This window comes from Spermophilus citellus (assembly GCF_964194105.1).
Source record: "Spermophilus citellus genome assembly, chromosome: 3".
NCBI lineage: Eukaryota > Metazoa > Chordata > Mammalia > Rodentia > Sciuridae > Spermophilus > Spermophilus citellus.
Genome location: NC_138184.1, coordinates 57,598,110 through 57,618,206, shown reverse-complemented (window position 1 = coordinate 57,618,206; position 20,097 = coordinate 57,598,110). Strand labels below are relative to the sequence as shown.

Here is a 20,097-nt window from a genome sequence, read left to right as displayed (position 1 = left end):
GATTTCCCTAAGGGCCTCACTGAGTTGCTGAGGTTGGCTTTGAACTTGTGATTCTCCTGCCTCAGCTTCCTGAGCTGCTGGGATGACAGGCCTGCACCACACCCAGCTGCATTCAGAGTTCTTAAACATTTATTAATAAGCACCAGCTGTGTGCTTGGCAATTTTACCTGAGTTATCTCTTATAATCCAGAAAGTCCATGAGGCAGAGACTGTTAGGTGAGTCTCGGAGGGAAAAATGTGATTTGTCCCAATTCACACAGCTAATAATTAGGGCCGAGTCAGAATTTGCCCTTAAGCCACTTGCCACCTGACACAGAGGTGACACAGAGAGCCCTGTGATAGAGACTTCAGAGAAACTGAGGCACCATGAAAATCCCCCTTCAAACCCTGATTCTTGAGATCAAGTCAGAAAGATCTCAGACGTGTCATTCAAAGTAACAGGGACGAGTTTATTGAAGGGATAGGAAAAGGGATGAGTTTATTGAAGGGAACAGTGGGTCCCCTCAGTGAGGAGAGGGACCAGTTGTCTCTTCTGCACTCTGGTTCTACTGGGGATCCCAGAGAAGTTTCCAGAGAGTCCCGCCCAGGTCCATCTCTTGACAGCAGGGTAACATCAGACTTTCAAGTCCCCACTGTCAGGGCAACTCTAGGTCACCTGGGCCTCTACTGACCAGTTCTAATTGGATTCTTAACCATGCATTCTTTCAGATTTTATCTCCCAGAGTTTCTGGATCTGGTCACAGAAGCCTGCCCTGCAGGGTAACTTGTGTCTCTCTTATCAACATCACCAGGGGCCTGCATTTCTCCTGCAGTGAACAGGCTGAGGAAAGTGACACGTCCTGTCCCCTGAGGCCAGGCAGCGCTGCAGGCAAACTGCTTCTTAGAAAAGAAAGCGTGGGGGGTCGGCACGGTGGGCCCACTTATGGAATTACTCTCTTACCTGTGTCCCCGTCCTCACTGTCTGTCCCCGGATACAGACACTAGCCCTCTCGGCAGTTCACCCCCTTCCACCTCAGCCCTGTTAGTCCCAAACCTCTGGAAGGAAACACATGGTGCTTAATTAAGCCTCTTCTGCTGCTCATTTCTCCTGTTTCAAGTTCTGAAGCTCCTTTTTAAAATCATTTGAACCTTGCTTTGGCCTGATACCTGCTCATCAAAGGGGTGGCTGGGAGGCCATCTCCAAAATGAGGGCCTTGTTGGAGGGATCCAGCCCTGGGCAGGGGAGACGGCGATTTCCATGACGGCGAATTCCCAGCCATCTCATGCAAGGTTCAGTTGAGCCTTGGGGTTGGCCAGTGTGAACACAGACCTGGAGGAGGATGATGAGGGACCAGGAAAGGAACAGCCGAGGAGGGGACTGGCTCTTAGCCCAGCAGGCCAGGGGTACGTAGCTCTGTAGTTCTAAATACTTAGTTCTATAGTTCACAAGGAAATCCACCTGAAGAGTCGCTCTGTTAAATGCACAAATCGCTCCAGCATGATGGGGGGGACAGGATGTTACCACTGGATGTCCAGCTGAAGTCCAGGTCCTTGGAATCCTGAAGAAAGAATTAAGTGGGACACACAGAAGTAACAGTGAAGTACTGAGGTAGAGCAGAGTCGGGGGGGGGGGGGGAGAATATGAATATGAATCAAGGCCTCAAAATTAGGGCCTTATATCCTGAGCTGTGGGGTGTCCTCTTCCCTCTGTGGACCAGACTGAAGACCTTACTGACCCCAGCTGTTCCCATTGGTTACCTTATTAGAATATTTTCCAATTCCCTGGCCCCCATTGGTTATTTCAGAAAACCTCATTTGAATATTTCCCACTTTGCCCCCATTGGTCATTTTAAAGTTCTAACCTGTGGTTGGAGTTGCCATAGGGATAAGTCCTCAGCGATGGGAGTTGTCATGGTGATGGGTTTTATTGTAAATAGGGACAGGACTCTTCTCCTTGTCTTGTCCTCCAGCGGCTTCTTTCTTATACCCTGTCTCCGCCATCTGGGTGTCTCTGAACTCCTACTAACAAGGTCTATGGTCACTGTTTTGCGGACAATAATGCTCATACCTGATACTTCACCTGATGTGTCAGACCCGATACGGAGTCTTTTGTGAAAATACTAAATTATGGCTGTGCTATTGCCTTAATATGTTGCTTACATTTTTAAGGAAAAGAAAGGAAAATCTTCTGAAGAGCAGAGAGGTTGAGTAACTGTGGCAAGAGCCCACAGCTCAGGATCAAACACAGACTTCTGAATTTTAATACCAGGGCTAGTTCCAGTTTAGCAGGACTTTCTTTCAAACAAAGATAAATTAGATACTCTCTGAAACAAGCTATTTATAGAAGTTAAGGAACATCGAAGATTCAAGGAACAAAGGCAGAATCCAGGAGAGCAGATTGAGAGGTACATGTCATAGCTGTAGTTCTCGTCATCTCCATCAATCACCTGCCTGGTGCCCTTTACAGGTAGGACAGTCTCCCAGGACTGTGATCAGCTTCAGAGGAAATTGCAAAAGAATTAGGTGGAACTAAAGACCTGTGGTCATTCATAACTGTCATAACCATAGATACATCATCAGCTGTAGCAGTTTATGGCCTTGGCATAGCTGCGAGGCTAGGTCCTGGCTCAGGACCACTCTCTCTTTCTTTCACACTATTTTTATTGAGGGATTACTGTGTGCCAGGCATTTTTCGAAGCTCTGGGAATAGCAGGCTGAGTAAAACTGGCATCCTAGCTCCACGGTGAAAATATAAAGCAACATAAACAAAATTCATAGTAGTTTAAGAGGTCTTGGGGATCTGCTTCCAGGATAGCAGCGTGAGGAATGTGGTAGATCCTTCAATCAAATAATCATTTGCTGAAATGATTATTATAATCATTCAGCAAATAATCATTTGCTGAAAATCATATTAATATATATTTGACAAACAACCATTTAAGCTTTCTGAACAATTGTCCCAAGATTCTGCAGTCCGTGGGGAAACATCTAGACCAGAAAATCCACTCAGTCTTGGTTGGAGAGTCTGTGACATTCTGAGCCAGGACCCATTCCCCACCCTCTTCCCTCCCAACCCAGATCAGGGTGATGGAAAAACTCTGGGCTTCTTTTCCCACTAGCTCCTAGGCTAGGGCTATTGTTTCACCTTGGGAGGGGCAGCCTCAAAGGCTGGCCACACCCTGCCCTTTCCAAGGAACCCTGCTTTCATCAGCTCAGATTTTTTGAGCAATTTATTTCAAAGGATAGCATCAAAAACAATAGAACAATCAGCTGGCAATTAGTGCAGACTAACAGCTGGGTGTGATACTGGTAAAAGGGGACCAGCCCAGTTGCTCCAGAGATTGCATGCTCCAGAGGTTGCATGCTCCAGAGGTTCCATGCTGCAGTTCCCCTTGATACATCTACCTAAGTCACTAAATAAACAATCAATGAGCTCTAGAAAGGAAGGGGGCATTCAGTATTGACAGTTTCTGCAATATTTTATATAAAATATCCGTTTTTTCAAAAAACACGGTTTTGAGCCATGCAAGCAAACAGAAAATTGTAACCTATACGTGGTGGGGGAGGGGGAGAGAAAAACTGCCTGTGAGGAGGTCCAGATGTTGGACTTTGCAGATGAAGACTTCAAAACGGATGTTAGAAATACGTCAAGTGAGAGGCTCTTAAGGCAAGAAGGCAGCCTGCCCTTGAATTTTCTAGGCAGGAAAAGTCAGTGTCAAACTTGTTACTCATGCAACAGATGTTCAATAGCTGTCAGGCCACTAGGCACAGGTGTTTAGGATGGCTTGCCCTCAGCAGAATTTAGTTAGAGAGACATCAATCAAGTAATAGTTAACCAAGGTTGAATCTCCATCACTAACCCAGGATATAGAACTGTGAACCAGAAGGAGTGCACACCTCCCCCAGGGAAGCAGGATGCTCTGTTTCTTCCTTTCTTTTGATTTGATTTAATTTTATTTTAGTGCAGTTTAGTTTTGGGTACTAGGCATTCAACTCAGGGGTCACAACAGAGTTACAAGATTGAGACTTGTTAAGTTGCTGAGGCTGGCCTCCAATTTGTAATTCTCCTGCCTCAGCCTCCGGACTGCTGGGATTACAGGCATGACCAGGGTGTCCTCTTTCTTATGTACAAAGTAGGCAGCTGTTCCCCCCCACTCCCCCAGGGGTGGGGAGGTTACCAGGGATTGAACTCAGGGACACTTGAACACTGAGCCACATCCCCAGCCCTATTTTATATTTTATTTAGAGACAGGGTCTTGCCGAGTTGTTGGAGGCTGCCTTTGAACTCGAGATCCTCCTGCCTAAGCCTCCCAAGCTGCTGGGATTACAAAAGCGTGCCACTGCACCCAGCTCCTCTGTTTTTAATAAGAAGTTACTTCTAACATTTCACCTCCGGATTGGTGTGCACCTGAGTTTTTAGAGGTGGAGAACCTCTGAATTAGAGGGGGGAGTGTGGGATTTGCATTCAGACCCAGCACTCCATCTCAGATCTGGATCTCCATTTCATTCTTTCCTCCTCTTTGAACCTCATAGCTCCTTTCTGGATGGTAGCAGATAAGAAAAGCTGAACTTAGAATCATAGTGAGGACTCAGTGCGACCAAGTGTACAGAACTCCTGATCCCCAGGTTCTTCTTATTCCTTGAGAAAAACAATGTGTCTGTTTGTGCATCTGGAACACGGGGTCTTCCAGGACCCAGGGCACATCTGAGTTTTCAGTCATTTTTTTTTTTCCTAGGAAACCTTCCATCTTGCCAGTGTTCATTCAAGAGAAGCATTGTAGGCGCCTGTGGTCCTACATCTGGAAATTACTGGAAAAGTGGACCCTCCCCGTGCGGGGCTTGCTGGGGCTCCCAGCTCTGTACCCAGAGGAAAGCCAGATTTTACTCAGCAGCTTCATGAAAACGAGTCGTTGCCCAAAGCTCCCATAATAAGTGCGGTTTTCTTTATCTAAGGAAAGACTGTTGGTAGCACATCGTGCCCGTTTAATATTTCCATGGAAATGTGCAGTGGCGAGCCTTTTTAAATCATTGATGTAATTTTTAATCTTTTCAGGGTGGGGGAAGCCAACCCTTCAGCAGCCTTTCATTTTGATAGGCAGAGTCGAGCTTGCCCATATTTCTCATTTTAATTAATGTAATTAAAGGGGGATAAAAAGGCTGTGTTGAAAATTTGTGCATTTGATTATTGGGATCAAGAATAATTAAAATGTATGAAAGGTGGCAGATTCCTAAGATGATAGGAAACAAGAACAGGCCTCTTTTTGGGATTTCAAGGAGGCCAGATGGGGTTTTTTTTTTTTTTTCAAGATTTAGAAATGTCCATGGTCAGAGAAGCATTCATAATATTTCATAATAATTCATAATCTTTACACACAGACAAGACAGATTTCTTTATCCTTTGGTCCTGGGAGACTCATTCTTTTATTTCAAATCAGAAATGATTTTATCATTTATGGGAGCACCAACCTCTTCTTGCTCTCTTCTTTGAAAACCAAGCGGGGAGTAACATTGATTTGGCACCTACTGTATGCCACATTATCTACAAAGGACTTTATATCCTTCCCTTCGTTCTCCTGATCTTCCCTGATCTTTTGCTAGATAGATGTCTCCATGTCATTGATGGGGAGACTCAGGCTTAGTGAAGCCATTACCTCCCAGCTGCAGGACATTTGTGATGCAGCTAGGAGGTGAGAGAGTTGCATTTACATTCACGGCTTTTGGTAGGGCTATTTTGATGCAATGCCCTGCCTTTGAAATCTGAATTGGAGAAGTAGGCAGGAACCGCTGGGGGTATCTCTCTGGAGCATCTCTTTTCTGCAAAGGTAGCTCCCCGCTCTGCTGCTTCTCTACCTGAGATTCAGAAGTTTCATGCATCTCCAGTATTTATTTTCTACTAGGTTTGTTGGGTTGGCTGTTTTTGCTTGAAAGATAATGAAAATAGAGAATGTTCTCTTCTCTCTGCTGGGGTGAAATGGATACAGCTTTGATTTCTGGTTTTCAGTCAAAACAATCATCAGGAGTTTTTTTTTTTTTTTGAGGGGGGGGGGTGTTGAATATTAAACATTCCTTTGAAGCCAGGTATGGTGGCACACGCTTGTAATCCTAGTGGCTCAGGAGGCTGAGGCAGGAGGATCTTGAGATCCAAGCCAGCCTCAGCAATGTAGCGAGGCCCTAAGCAACTCAGTAAGGCCCTGTCTCCAAATAAGAAATTTGAAAAAGAGCTGGGGATGTGGCTCAGGGGTTAAGTGCCTCTGGGTTCAATCCCCAATACCAAAAAATAAAAATAAAAACAAGTTCCTTTGATTTAAGACACTCTAAGTTTAATAGATTGTGTTTCATTTTGATTTTTTAAAAAAATGGTACCTGCAGTACTCTTTTTTTTAATATATATCTTTATTTTGCTTATATATTTATTTTATGTGATGCAGAGGATTGAAGCCAGTGCCTCACACATGCAAGGCAGGCACTCTACCACTGAGCTATAACCCCAGCCCTCATTTTGATTTTTAATATCTTGACATAGCAAAAATAAAAATTGGCAGCTGTCATAGACCTCAGGGGAGTCCTCGGGATGTTTTTCCTCTTCTTTCTAGGTGTCCACTTCTGGCCTCCTTAGCCCACGAGGGATTTGATGGATCAAAGTGATGTTTTCATCTCTAAGCTGAGTCACATCAAAACCTACGCAGTCCTCTCTTCTTCTGTTGCTATAACTTGGAAATTAGGGGTTGCTATCATAGGAGGATCTTGTGACTACAAGGAGGAAGCTGAGTGCATTACTGAGTCACTGCTGAGAAAGCCTTGAGTGAGAAATCAACAGTGCTTTTGTTACACCGCCGAGACCTGGGATTGGTTGTTACTGCAGCACAACCTAGTCCTGTCTGGCTAATGTGACAGTTCTTTGTCAGCCTCCTTCCCACCTTTCCTTTACTGGATTTTGAAATCATGTCAGAGAACCACCCTTGAGCAGATTATTTGAAAGTGCACACAAAACTCAACACTGTGTACTTTTTAAGATGAAAATAAACTTCTGTGAACCTGATTGGATGAGCGGTTGAAACGTGTCAGTAGGATCTCACCATAGCCAGGCCTGCAGGTAGCAATCTAAGCCAGCTAGGACTCGGGCTGCTTTTAATTTTTTTTTTTTCATGCTCTCCAAAACCAAAATACTGTCACTTCTTTGAGTGACTACACCATTCTTGTCATCTCAGTATCCAAATGTCTTCCTTAGGTCCAAGTGAAATCTTAAAATTCATTCCTTCTGATCTGGAGACTACCATGCTAAGTGAAATAAGCCAATCCCAAAAAACCAAAGGCCAGATGTTCTCTCTGATATGCGGATGCTGACTCACAATAGGGGGAGGGGAGGGAGAAAAGAAGTTCATTGGATGAGACCAAGGGGAATGAAGGGAGGGGTGGGGGATGGGAATGGGAAAGACAGTGGAGTGAATGGGACAGAACTTTCCTGTGTTCATATGTGAACACACGACCAGGGAAACTCCACATCATGTCCAACCACAAGAATGGGGTCCTAATTAGAATAAGTCATTCTCCGTGTATGTGCCATATGTCAAATACACTCTGCTGTCATGGATAACTATAAAGAACAAATAAAAGGGATTCGTTCCTTCTTACCCGTATGCCTACGGAAACGGAGATTGGAAATCACCTCTTATACCCTTGCAGGAAGCCCCTCCCCTGGGTGGTCACTGTCCTTGTCACCACTCACCCTTCTCTGTAAGCTAACCAGCAGAGACTCTTAACCTTCCTCCTAATCCTCTAACAAGATCCTGCCCAGTGCTGGCAGGGATGGGAAGATGATCTGATTTTCCAGCTCCTGGGGAGCTGCCTGCCTGTCACTCCCGCCCTTGTCCTGTGGACGCTGTTGATCTGTCTTGTTCCCAGGCAGACATGACTTTCTATTTTCTTTCTTTTTTTATTTAAAAAAAAATTTAGTAAATAAATTAACCTACATATGTACTTAGAATATACCTGTCACCTACGGAACACACTCAGTGACCACTGGTATTACTGAACTTCACAAAATGAGCTACTTGGAAACCAGGCACCGACTAAATATTTTGCTGTATTCCTTGCCAGAAAGTATGCTTTCTCATAATGGAAAGGAAATCAACAGCGGCTGGGGAGGCTGAGGCAGGAGGATGGCGAGTTCAAAGCCCTTAGCGAGGTCCTAAGCAACTCAGTGAGACCCTGTCTCTAAATAAAACATGAAATAGGGCTGGGGATGGGGCTCGGTGGGTAAGTGCCCCTGAGTTCAATCCCTGGTACAAAAACAAAACAAAACCACCCAAATAAATTAATCAATTAAATAAAGTAAATCATTATTACCATTGTGAAAAATTTGGAAAAGACAGATAAGTATAAAGGGACTAAGAACAGGCGACCATAAAAGTAACAAGTTAAAGAAGAATAACAAAACCCTTTTTACTTTGGGAAATTTTAAACATCTGCAAGAATAAAAAGGATGAATATAGAATCTTCATGTTCCCATCAGTCACAACCCCAGCCTGTTTATGTATTTTATTTAGAGACAGGGTCTCACTGAGGCCTTGCTAAATTGTTGAGGCTGCCTTTGAACTGGTGATCCTCCTGCCTCAGCCTCCAGAGCCGCTGGGATTACAGTCGTGGGCCCCCGCGCCTGGTCTCATGGCACCATCTTCGATTCCACATTTGTGCTCACACTTTCCCCACATCTTGGCACCCTCCCTCCTTCCCCGGGTCACTTTCTCTAGCTGCTAAAATCTGACCTTGGTGCTTTCAGCTCTCTCTTATGGCTTCTGGGTTTTGTGACACACTTGGCAAGGCCTTCCCCATAGACAACTGTTTTCTCGTGCCAACCTGGTGCCCGGCTCAAGCCACAACTCCTGATCCTCTATCACGTCCACAGTCACTCTCCCCTGCATCTCCTTGTCCCTCCTGTGGACCCTCAGAGTTAGGGTCAGTTACGTGATCTCCAACGAGTGCTCAGCACAGTACCCATGTGTGTACATTGCCTGTCCCTCCCCATCCCAGCCCTCACAAGTTGGCTTTCACCAACGCACAGTTTTGCTGTTTTCAAGTTACAATACGGCTTCTGTCCCCCACTCACTTTGTCTCCAGAATTTCCAGTTTTATCACCTTGTGGAAAACCTAACAGCATAGCTTGCACAAGTCCTCAATAAAATGGTCTCCAAAATGAAAATAAGTGTCCCACCCGGCATGGTGGAATGTGCCTGTAATCCCAGCATCTTGGGAGGCGGAGGCAGAAGGATTGAGAGTTCAAAGCCAGCCTCAGCAACTTAGGAAGATCCTGTCTCAAACCTTAAAAAAAAAAAAAATCACACATAAAAAGGGCTAGGGACATGGTTCAGTGGTTAATGGCCCTTGAGTTCAATACCTGTAGCTTTTGCTGTTCACCTGTACAGGCATGACTGCGTAGGAACCTAGTTTCCTGGGTACGACGGGTTCTGCATGTCTGCCTCCCTGTGGCAAGTATACCGTCAAGGGCTCTGCTCACAACCCATCCCAGCACACAGCACATTCTACTCTAATTGCTTGCTTGATTACCTTTTCATCTCATAGCCAAAATCCTTGAAGCCTGCCCATATCTGTCTTGGTTACAGTAATGTGACCGGCAAATGGTAGCAGCCCATTTAATGAGTAAATGAATACCTGAATGCATAGATGAAGCATCCATCCTTCCCAGAAATATATAGATGGTTCCTGAGTAAGAGTGGATTGATTTGCTGAGCATGGTGGCACGTACCTGTCATCCCCGCAACTTGGGAGGCTAATGCAGAAGGATTCAAGTTAGAGGCCAGCCTCAACAATTGAGCAAGGGCCTGAGCAACTCAGTGAGACCCTGTCTCTAAATAAAATACAGAAAAGGACTGGGGATGGGGCTCAGTGGTTGAGTGCCCCTAGGTTCAAACCTTGGTATCTGGGAAAAAAAGAAATGGATTGGCTTAACAATTTTTTCGACGTTTCAGTGGCACAAAAGCCATATGCACCCAGTAAAAAGTGCACTTTAAATTTTGCACTTTGATATTTCCCCCCATTACTGAAAACTAGTTTGATGCTCTCTTGCAATGCTGGGCAGCAGCAGTGAGCTCCCAGTCGGCCCTGCGATCAAGCCCACACCCTCCCAGGTGCTGGGCTGCCAAGCCCCGATGCTGGTTAGGTGAGCTGTGTCAAATGCACTCTCCATGATGCTTTCAACTTGCAGAGGTTTATCTCAATGTCACCCCTCCACGTCAGGGAGCATCTGCAGTTGTCTCGCCCTGGTTTACAGCTTCAGAGGAAGAGGCCCCTTGTGCCTCTTGGTTGTTTTAACAGCCTTCTTTCCTGGTTTCCCAGGGTTTGTTGAATCTTATAGCAAAGGGCAGGTCAAGCCCCCCCCCCCCCCATTGGATGCGTGAACTTGGAGACATGCCCTGGGACAGGGGCTGATTGTGCCCAGGTCTCTACTCACTTCCTGTTCAACTTTACCCAGACAACTAAGTGGTGCCAAAGTTAACCTTGGAAGCCTCCTTTCTTTACCAACAGCTGACATCAGCTGAGTGCATCTCCTTTGATTTCCCCCAGGAGCCCTATGAGGAGAGGCACTATTCTTTTTTTTTTTTTTTTTTGGTACCATGGATTGAACCCACGGTCGCTTAACCACTGAGACACATCCCCAGCTCTTTGTCAAATTTTATTTAGAGACAGGGTCTTGCTGAGTCGCTTAGGGCCTCACTAAGTTGCTGAGGCTGGCTTTGAACTTGCAATCCACCTGCCTCGGCCTCTCAAGCCACTGGGATTGCAGGTGTGGGTCACTGTACCCAACTTTATATATATATATATATATAGTTTTTAGTTGTTGATAGACCTTTATTTTATTCATTTATATGTGGTGCTGAGAATAGAACCCAGCACCCCACACCTGCCAGGCAAGTGCGCTACTGCTGAGCCCCAGCCCCAGCCCCTGCCCAGCTCTTAAATGACTTTTTGGTGGCTCTTGAGGCATGGGAACGTCCTCTGCTTCCCCACCCTCTCCGAATTCTGTGCCATGGAGACCTGAGGCAAAGCGTTACTCATGGGCTTATCTCCCATTTCTCCTGGTGAAAAGTTATTCCAGGTCTCATGATTTTCACCATGAAAGGCCCTCTGTGTCCCAGAGAGAAGCATTCTGAAAGAAGTTATGAAGCATTATTAACACAATTACATATAACAAAAGACATAATTTAAATTCCCCACATCAGACAAAGACATTCACGGGAGGTGTCAGGAGCTCCAGCTGCCCGGGAGCTCATCCCAGTGGGTGCTGCAGGCGGGGAGTGTGGGCGACAGCTGAGCTGACTGCTTTGTCCCGGGGCACTGGGGCACTTCTGTGCAGGCTGGACCACACCTCTGTCCCCGCCTGGCCCCTCCCTGCCCTCCCCTCACGCCCACAGAGCTTCCCCGGCACTGGCAGGGCTCACCTGGCCACACTGAGAGAACAGCCATATATATTTTTCGTATACTTTGTTCAACTTCTCTAGCCATTAGGGAAATGCCAATTAAAACTACACTGAGATTCCATCTCACTCCAGCCAGAATGGCAATCATCAAGAATACAAGTAACAACGAATCTTGGTGAGGATGTAGGGGAAATGATACATGTATACATTGCTGGTGGGACTGCAAATTGGTGCAACCAGTATAGAAAGTAGTGAGGAGATTCTTCAGAAAACTTGGAAAGGAACCACTATTTGACCCAGTTAGCCACTCCTTGGCATATACTCAAAGGAACTGAAAATCAGCACACTACAGGGACACAGCCACATCAATGTTTCTAGCAGCTCAATTCACAATAGCTAAGCTATGGAGCCAACCTAGATGCCCTTCAACAGATGAATGGATAAAGGAAATGGGGTCTATATACACAATGGAATATGACTCAGCCATAAAGAAGAATGACTTTATAGCACTTTCTGGTAAATGGATGGAACTGGAGACTATCCTGCTGAGTGAAATAAGCTAATCCCCCAAATCCAAAGACCAAATGTTCTCTCTCATATGCAGATACTAACACACAATAAGAGGAGGGTAGAAGTTCACTGCAATTGACAAAGGGGAATAAAGGGAGGGAGGGGGGATGGGAATGGGAAAGACAGTGGAGTGAATGGGACAGAACTTTCCCGTGTTCATATATGGACACACGACCAGGGAAACTCCACATCATGTCCAACCACAAGAATGGGGAGTTAGACTCCATGTGTGTGTGATAGGTCAAAATACACTCTACTGTTTTATATATATATATATATATATATATATATATATATATATATATATATATATAACAAATAAGAAATAATAGAACCATCAATTATAGGCAATAAAAGTGACCAGGGAAATATTCAGGGGAGAGCAGTGATGGCCATCCTAATGAACTTCTCTCACTTCATTCAAAATGATCAGAAATAGCTGCTTATTTTATTCATTACTGGGCATGTGACATTGTGTCGTTTGTCGCCCTAGTGCCATTTGATATTTGTGCTTTCTCTTATATTTGTAGTAGGTGAGCTCAGCTAAAGCAGAGGCTATGGGAAATACCCAGTTCTCGATCTGTGTGTGACATATGGTGTGTGTTTACTAAGTATTTGTTTTGGGGGACGGAATGGGGCAGATAAGGTCATGAAAGGTGTCACAAGTTGATTTACTTGCCCAAGGTCAGTTTACCTGCTGAATAAAGCCAGCATCCAGACCCAGGGCTGGCCAGGCACCGTGGTGCACGCCTGTAATCCCAGTAACTCAGGAGGCTGAGGCAGGAGGACCACAGATTCAAGGCCGGCCTCAGCAACTTAGCCAGGCCCTAAGCAACTTAGTGCTAAAATCCTGGTTTAAACTTGGAAAAAAGTCCCTTCTCCACCCAACCTGTTTTCTGATGGGTCAGATCTTTCAAATGAGTGCCATCTGGGAGTCTGAGGGCCCCCCCTGGCCCCTGGGCAGGCTGATGGTCTTCATCTCCCCAGTGGTTTGGAATTGGGGCCAGGGGCTTGGAGGATGGTGACCCACTCACACATACATGGGAGGAAAGCGGGGACCCCTAACTCAAAGGTGCTGTGGTGCCAGGTCGCCAAACCCTGAAGCGAAAGTAGAAGAGAGAAAAGAAGGAAGACCAAAGTGCAGCACTGGAAGTTCTCACACAGCTTTGATTCTTAAAGAGACAGAGGGCTCGGATTCCTCTCTCAGGCTGGTGCAGCTTATAATCTGAAACAGGCGTTTGGGCTGATAACTGTGCCCAGCTCTGATCCCTGGCACATCAGAGAACTGCTTTTGAGAAAAAAAAAAAAAGAAAGGAAAAAAAAAACCAGGCGTGTGTCTTTAAAGCCTCTCCTTTTTAAATGTGATTTTTTCCTTTGGAGGCTGCAAAGCTGGGCCTCTGCACAGCCATCCCCCCTCCCCGCAGCGGCAGGGGGATTATTGATTTGGAAGGCGAGGCTAATTTACATGTAAATAAATCTCAGCCCTGGGCAGCAGCGGGCTGGGACGGCCAGATGCCGTGACTGACTTGCTGACATCACGGCCTCATTAGCATGCGGAGGATGCTGGCTGGGCCACAGCGACTTCTAGGGCTCTCGCCAGCCACTCTGCTGACAGTTATGATTATTCTTTTGGCCTGAGCGGCATATTTCCTGGTTCAGTGCCTGGGGCTTTGCGTGAGCAGCTGACTGGTCTCCGGGGTCTGTCTCGGGATCTGTGGGTGACAGCCGCGGCCAGGGTCTGTGACTCCCTTCAGCTCCTCCTGGAGAAGGGGAAGTTCAGAGGAATCTGAGGATCTCAGGCGATCCGAGAGCTCTGGAGGGGACCTGGAGGAAAGGCAGAAGGCACACTTTGCCCCCTCCTTGGTGGGTCCCCCAGCAGGGTCTGCAGCCATCGATGGTGACATGGTGACGGTGTTTTTCTCCAAGGGAGTGCACACACATAGAAGGGCTCTGGCTTGAGCCTGCTGTTGGCTCGGAAAGGGCTCAGATGGGCAAAGGCTTTGGAGGAGAAGAAGATGCTTTGGCTTGCTGAGGTCCTGCCTGCCTTCCTAGAAACCAGATCCGGGCAGAAAGTGAACTGGCTCAATTGACGAGCGCCAGGGTCGGGTTGGAAGCTTCCTTGGAGACTGGAGCCTCTCGTCTTCCCTGGAGGTGGGTAAGAGATCCGCTTTGATTCACAGATGAGCAGCGAGTGTGTGTCCCAGGGACAGTCTCCGGGCAGAGATCTAGGGTCTTTGCCATGGAGGGGGATGCTTCCTTGGCCAGCTAGCCCTGGGGGGTCTGGCACCTTGTGCCTTTGGCTTGTGAGAAACTTCAGTTGCAAGGTTGGTGAGTCACAGGCTCAGGGTGCTTCCGAAGTAGCATTTGTCTGGATGACACCTTCCTTACAAAGGGTGATCCAGGGGGGAAAGGGTTTAAAAGGACAGTCCCGGGTCCCATTTTTCTTGACGGCTGTTATTTCAGTAAAGGGTGTCAGAACATGAGAGGTGCCCGGGCTTGAGGTGGCTCTGACTTCTAGGTAAGGAAATGGCTCCCGAATGATCACGGTTTAGTTTTAAGCCGACAGTCACATGAGGAATGGTGACGGAACTTCAGCCCTGCTGAAGCGTGATTCGGTCCGTTCCCTGCCCTGGGCTCCTCGGGGAACCATTCTTGCTTGGTTCTCCTCCTCGCTCTGGGTTTCTCAAAAGCCAGTGACAGCATCACTCATCTGCCACGGGAGCTCTTGCGAAGAAATGCAGATTTTTAAAATCCAGTTCCTTTTTGTTAGAGGATCTTAGACTCTGCTGAGGTCCAGGGAGACTTTTAGGAGCTATAAATAATCCAGGCTGGGCTGAATCACACCGGGCATGATCCGCGCCAGATGTAATGATCTGGATGTGACTCAGGTTACCTCTCCAGCGACGACCCATGCACCCGGAACACACGGCCGGCTGCTGTCTGGGCAGGGCCTGCACCTTGTGCGGCGGGGTGAGGTTCGCCCCTCTGCATGTCTTCCCAAAGGGTGCCTTAAACCACCTCAGTGAGACTCACTGCAGGAGGCAGCCTGGCCTCTGTGCTAGAGGCCGGATGGGCTGCTCTCCTGCTCCTGGGGAAGGAGGCCTGGCTGTCACAGATGGGTCAGGGCGACTGTCCCCGCAGGCTCCAGAGTCAGTCCGTCACCACTTTGACAGAATTACCATATTCTGGGAATTTAGCTCTTCAGTGCCTCCCCAAGTGCCCATGAAGGTTTTGCCCCTCTGTCAAATGCTCTGCCCCCCGCCCCCCCATGAATGGTGTTTCTTTTCTAATGTGAAAACGAAAACCTCTTGGCTCCGCCGAGCATGGAAGCCTGCACAGAGTCACGGGGCAGCTAGAAATGGCCAAATAGCATGTTTGAAGTGGCGTGTTTACAGCGTGGGGTAAAGAGGGGACATAGAGGGAGGGGGATGCCTTGTGGAAGCAGAAGGGGTGGTCTGGGGACTAAGCGGTTAAACAGCAGGAGATGCTTTATCCAGGTCTCCCTCTCTAAGACCTGAAGGGACCTAGAGCTGCCCTTTCAAGGGTTGAGCCCTGTCTGTAAAATGGGGTGAGCAGCCCAGCCAGTGATCCCAGTAACTCGGGAGGCTGAGGCAAGAGGATCACAAGTTCAAAGCCAGCCTCAGCAAAAATCGAGGCCCTAAGCGACTCAGTGAGACTCTGTCTCTAAATAAAATATAAAAAGGGCTGGGGATGGGGCTCAGTGGGTAAGCACCCCTGGGTTCAATTCCTGGTACCAAAGGTGGGGGGCAGTCACACCTACAGGCCAGGGAAAGGACGTCAGGATTTGATGAGGTGACATGAAAAGCACCTGGCACAGTCCCAGCCACTGAGCCAGGGCTTGGTCAACCTTGTTACCTTCCCGTGGTTCTCATCAGGAGAGTAGCTGGTGAGAACGGAACAGTGGTTAAAGGCAGTCTGTCCCCATGAGTCTTCTGCAGAGAGGGTGCCCGCAGAAAAGATGTCCCTGCTCCTCACTGTCAAACCCAAACCGTCCCCACTCCCAGGGACTTTCTACCCTCTTGCATTTTGCAGGATGCAAAGTGAACTGGATGGGATCAGGAAAATCATTTAGGGCTAGCTGGGCCTCCGCATCCTTGGAGTAGGCCTCCCGGCTCAGCAGCTGACGAGTCACGTGGACAGAGTTGCGGGGGTCCAAATTGGAACCCTCGCATTTCTGGATTTCTTTTCTGCTCCAACTCTGCATGTGAGAGGCTTGTGCTTGCTTCTTTTTTTTTTTTTCTTTTCAGCACAGACACTTAACATTTTCTCCTCCTCCCAGGGAGGCTGTTGGATATGTGTGTCACTTGTTGGTGGCTGAACTGGAGCTTAAGGGTAGGCTCTAAGGGAAAGGAATGGCCTCCCCTGGCCATCTGCCTGTGGCCCTGCTTTCTGGCTCTGTCTTGTGTCCCTGCCATGCTAGATCTTTCCAGACTTGGGGATCTTCCTGCTTCATGCTAGTGAGCTGGCCCATGCCTATCATCCCAGCGGCTCTGAAGGCTGAGGCAGGAGGATCGCAAGTTCAAAGCCAGCCTCAGCCAAAGTGAGGCCCTAAGCAACTCAGTGAGACCCTGTCTCTAAATAAAATACAGAATAGGGCTGGGGATGGGGCTCAGTGGCCGAGTGCCTTTGGAGGAGATAGAGTGAACTGAAGGAGCCAGAGGACTCTGGCTTATAATTCTTTCTTAAGAAAATTAGAATTGGAGTTGATAGTTGCTGGTTGTTATTGGTCTTAGTAGAGCCGTTTTACATGGAGAACAAGCTTTAGACCTGATGCTAGCCCACCTCTGTTGCCTCCTGATCAGCATTGTGTCATCTTGGGACAGTGGCCTGACCTCTCTGAACTTGGCTTCCTCATCTGTGAATTTCCCTGAACACACAGTATTGCTATGAAGACCGAGGCCAGGCTTCATTTTTACTGCTGTTCATCCCCATATTTCCCATTTAGTCTCAACCTGTGAGCAACGGGGGGCAGTAGGGGGTTTTTGTTTGTTATATCAGGGACTGAACCCAGAGGTGCTTAACCACTGAGCCACATCCACAGTCTGTTATTTATTATTTTATTTGGAGACAGGATCTCTCTAGGTTGCTTACGCCTTGCTAAATGGCTGAGGCTGGCTCTGAACATTTTGAACACGTGAGCCTCCTGCCTCAGTCTCCTGGGTTCAATCCCTGGTACCAAAAGGAAAAAATAAAATGCTGGCAATTTGTGGCTCTCCCTTCTTCCTGCTGTCCTGGGGCACTGGAGGCCACAGCAGCCGGTCATCTCGGAGGGTGTGGAGCACGGGTGGACCTTGAGCATGGAGGGTGTGGAGCACAGGTGGAGGCTGAGGCAGGAGGATCGTGAGTTCAAAGCCAGCCTCAGCAAAAGTGAGGCCCTAAGCAACTTTCATTTACCTCTGCCGCTCTCACCCTGGTGCACCGTTGGCCTCGACTCCGTCCTCCCTCTTGGCTCCTTGAAAATCAAACTTTATAAATATTACTCAGCCCCATCCAGGGTTAAGAATAACTGGGACAAAAATTCTTAGCATTTCGTTTCATCTGGGCACCCTGCCATTTCTCCAGCTCTTTCCTTGGCTTCGATTCATCAGTTATGAGTCCCCAGAGATACTTGTTGGTGAAGGTTCCAGAACTCATCGGAGAAACGGCGATTACTCTGTGCTCACCACGTCGGGAGTGGCTTCAGGGTAGCCGCTGTGGATGGAAATGGATGTTTGGGGTGTCCGCGTGGCTGTAGGTCGCCTGTGTGTTAGTGTTTGTGTGGACAGAAGAAATACTGCCGTGGACTGGGCACCTACCGTGTGGTGTAGGCAGCGTGCCTGACACAACTTGTTAATTCCTACAGCAGTTTACAGCGGGGTGCTGTTAGCTTTATTTAGAATCAAGAAACCAGCTGGGCATGATGGTGCATGTCTGTCCTCCCAGTGACTGGGGAGGCTGAGGCAGGAGGATCGCCAGTTCAAAGCCAGCCTCAGCAACTTAGTGAGGCGCTAAGCAACTCAGGGAGACCCTGTCTCTAAATAAATACAAAATAGGGCTGGGGATGTGGCTCTGTGGTCAAGTGCTCCTGAGTTCCATCCCTCCTACCAAAAAAAAGGGCTGAATCCAACCTTGTCAGCACAGAGCTCTAACAGGGGCTGTTGGCTGCTCTTGACGGGAACTGAAAGGTCAGGATTCTCACCAGGACCCACTTGTCTTGTGAAATGTTCAGAGCCCAGGGCCCTCCAGAGAATGACCAGGAGCTGCCTGCAGAACATCTGGCCTTTGGTTGCCTCACCCTGCGGGTGGGTGAGGGGGTGTCTCTCCTTCTCTCCAGAAGCTCTGTGAGGCTGTGTCATGCAGATGCACCCTACAGAGTGCCCGGGTCCAGGGTCCACATGCCTGAGCTCTGAGCCAGCACTTGGAGTTGTTGAAATGCAGATTATGCATCCTGACCCAGCTCTCTGCTGCTGCTCCTGCTGTTTGCCACAGGAAAGACAATTTGACTAAATTCAGAAACCCCAGGTTGTGGTCATGTCTCATTTGAGTGCAACTCATAGAAATCACTTTGTTGCTCCATGACTCTTTCTTCTTCCCAGAATAATGACAATAATGAATAGCTGACATTAAATGACTGCTGGACGTGTGCTGGACTCCCTGTTGGAGCCGCTATCTCTTAATTCACCCTCACCTTTTATGGTGGGTTCTGTTATCATCTCCATTCTACAATAACTTGCCCAAGTTCACACAGCTGGTAAATAGTCCATCAAGAGCCATCTGATTCTGAACCCTTCACAACCTAAACGATGGGGACTTAGCACGTGCGTATGTTGGTTCCAAGGACTGAACCCAGAGGTGCTTTATCATTGAATCATATCCCCAGCCTCTTTATTTTTTTTGTGTGAGAAGAGGTCTCACTGAGTTGCTTAGGGCCTCACTACTTTGCTGAGGCTGCCTTGAACTTGTGATCCTCCTGCCTCAGCCTCCCATGTCGGGATCACAGCCAGACAAGATGATATTATTTTTACATTGTTCTAACTTATTCTAACATTCCAAAGCAGTTGGAGGCTTTGGAACATTCTGCAGAACACAGGTGCTCGTTTGTCTTGGGGGGCTCACTCAGGAGGGCCATTCTTGTCAACCGAGTTTCTGATTATTTGAAATTAGCTTCCCATTCATTTTCAGTCTTGGTTTTGCAAATTTGAACCACAGATCAGATCACTTTTCTGCCTTAGTAGGAAACGCAGGGTTCACCAAGCTGAGTGTGTCTCGTGGATTAGGACATGGCAACCCTGTGAATGAGGATCCTGAAAGTGAGTTTCCGTGAACCTGACTTCTCCGTGGAAGTTGGAGGAAGTGATCCTGAACATCTGAGTTTGACGTGTCACCTCACTGGACACCAGGCCATGACCTGGCAGGATGTCAGATGTGTGCTTTCCCTCACTCTTCCTCATTATTCTCCTAGAAATTTTTAATTGGATAATAAAGCAAGTTTTCTTTTCTTTTTTTTTTTTTTTGGTACCACTGAGCCCCATCCCCAGCCCTGTTTTGTATTTTATTTAGAGACACAGTCTCACTGAGTGGCTTAGGGCCTCACTTTTGATGAGGCTGGTTTTGAAATGGCAATCCTCCTGCCTCAGCCTCCTGAGCCACTGGGATTACAAACATGTGCCACCAAGAGATTTCCAACCTACATGCTGTCCTGACCATTTTAGTAAATAGGTATGGAATACCTTCCAGCTGCCTAGGTGTGGCAAAAAGAAATTCTGAGTTCTACTTATTCTGCACTTTGTTCTTTCTCCCAAATGTGGGGGGTCTGTGGACTTATTCAGTGTCTTATTTGAATTTTTGGCTAGTGAAGTTTTAATCCTGCCACTTGTCATTACCAGTGATGCCGGATCCTTCTCTGGTCTTCCTGCGTGAGGGCCTCTGAGGAACGCCACCTTGGTGATGGGTCCTTCTCTAGGTGCCCTCTGGGCAGTGGCCTTTGGTCTTGGAGCCAGTGCACATGGGTGGCTGCCCCTGGCTCAGCAGTGACAGCGCTCAGCCGCAGCCCTCCTCCTGCCTGCCTGTCCATCAAGAGTCCGGACATTTAAGTCTCCGCCTGAGTCCGTTA

At 47.6% G+C, this 20,097-nt stretch overlaps 1 protein-coding gene across 3 annotated transcripts in view; it reads left to right on the top strand.

Moving 5' to 3' along the window:
• Window positions 1–20,097, top strand: part of PRICKLE2 (prickle planar cell polarity protein 2) — a 334,763-nt gene that overhangs the window by 210,070 nt on the left and 104,596 nt on the right. Inside the window, exon 1 of one of the 3 annotated variants that reach the window (XM_081284130.1) lies at window positions 13,609–14,135. The exons of the other annotated variants lie outside the window; for them this stretch is intronic. The gene's annotated coding sequence lies outside the window, so the exon portion shown is untranslated. Of the gene's footprint in view, window positions 1–13,608; window positions 14,136–20,097 lie in introns of those variants that run through there. 3 annotated transcript variants of the gene reach the window in all.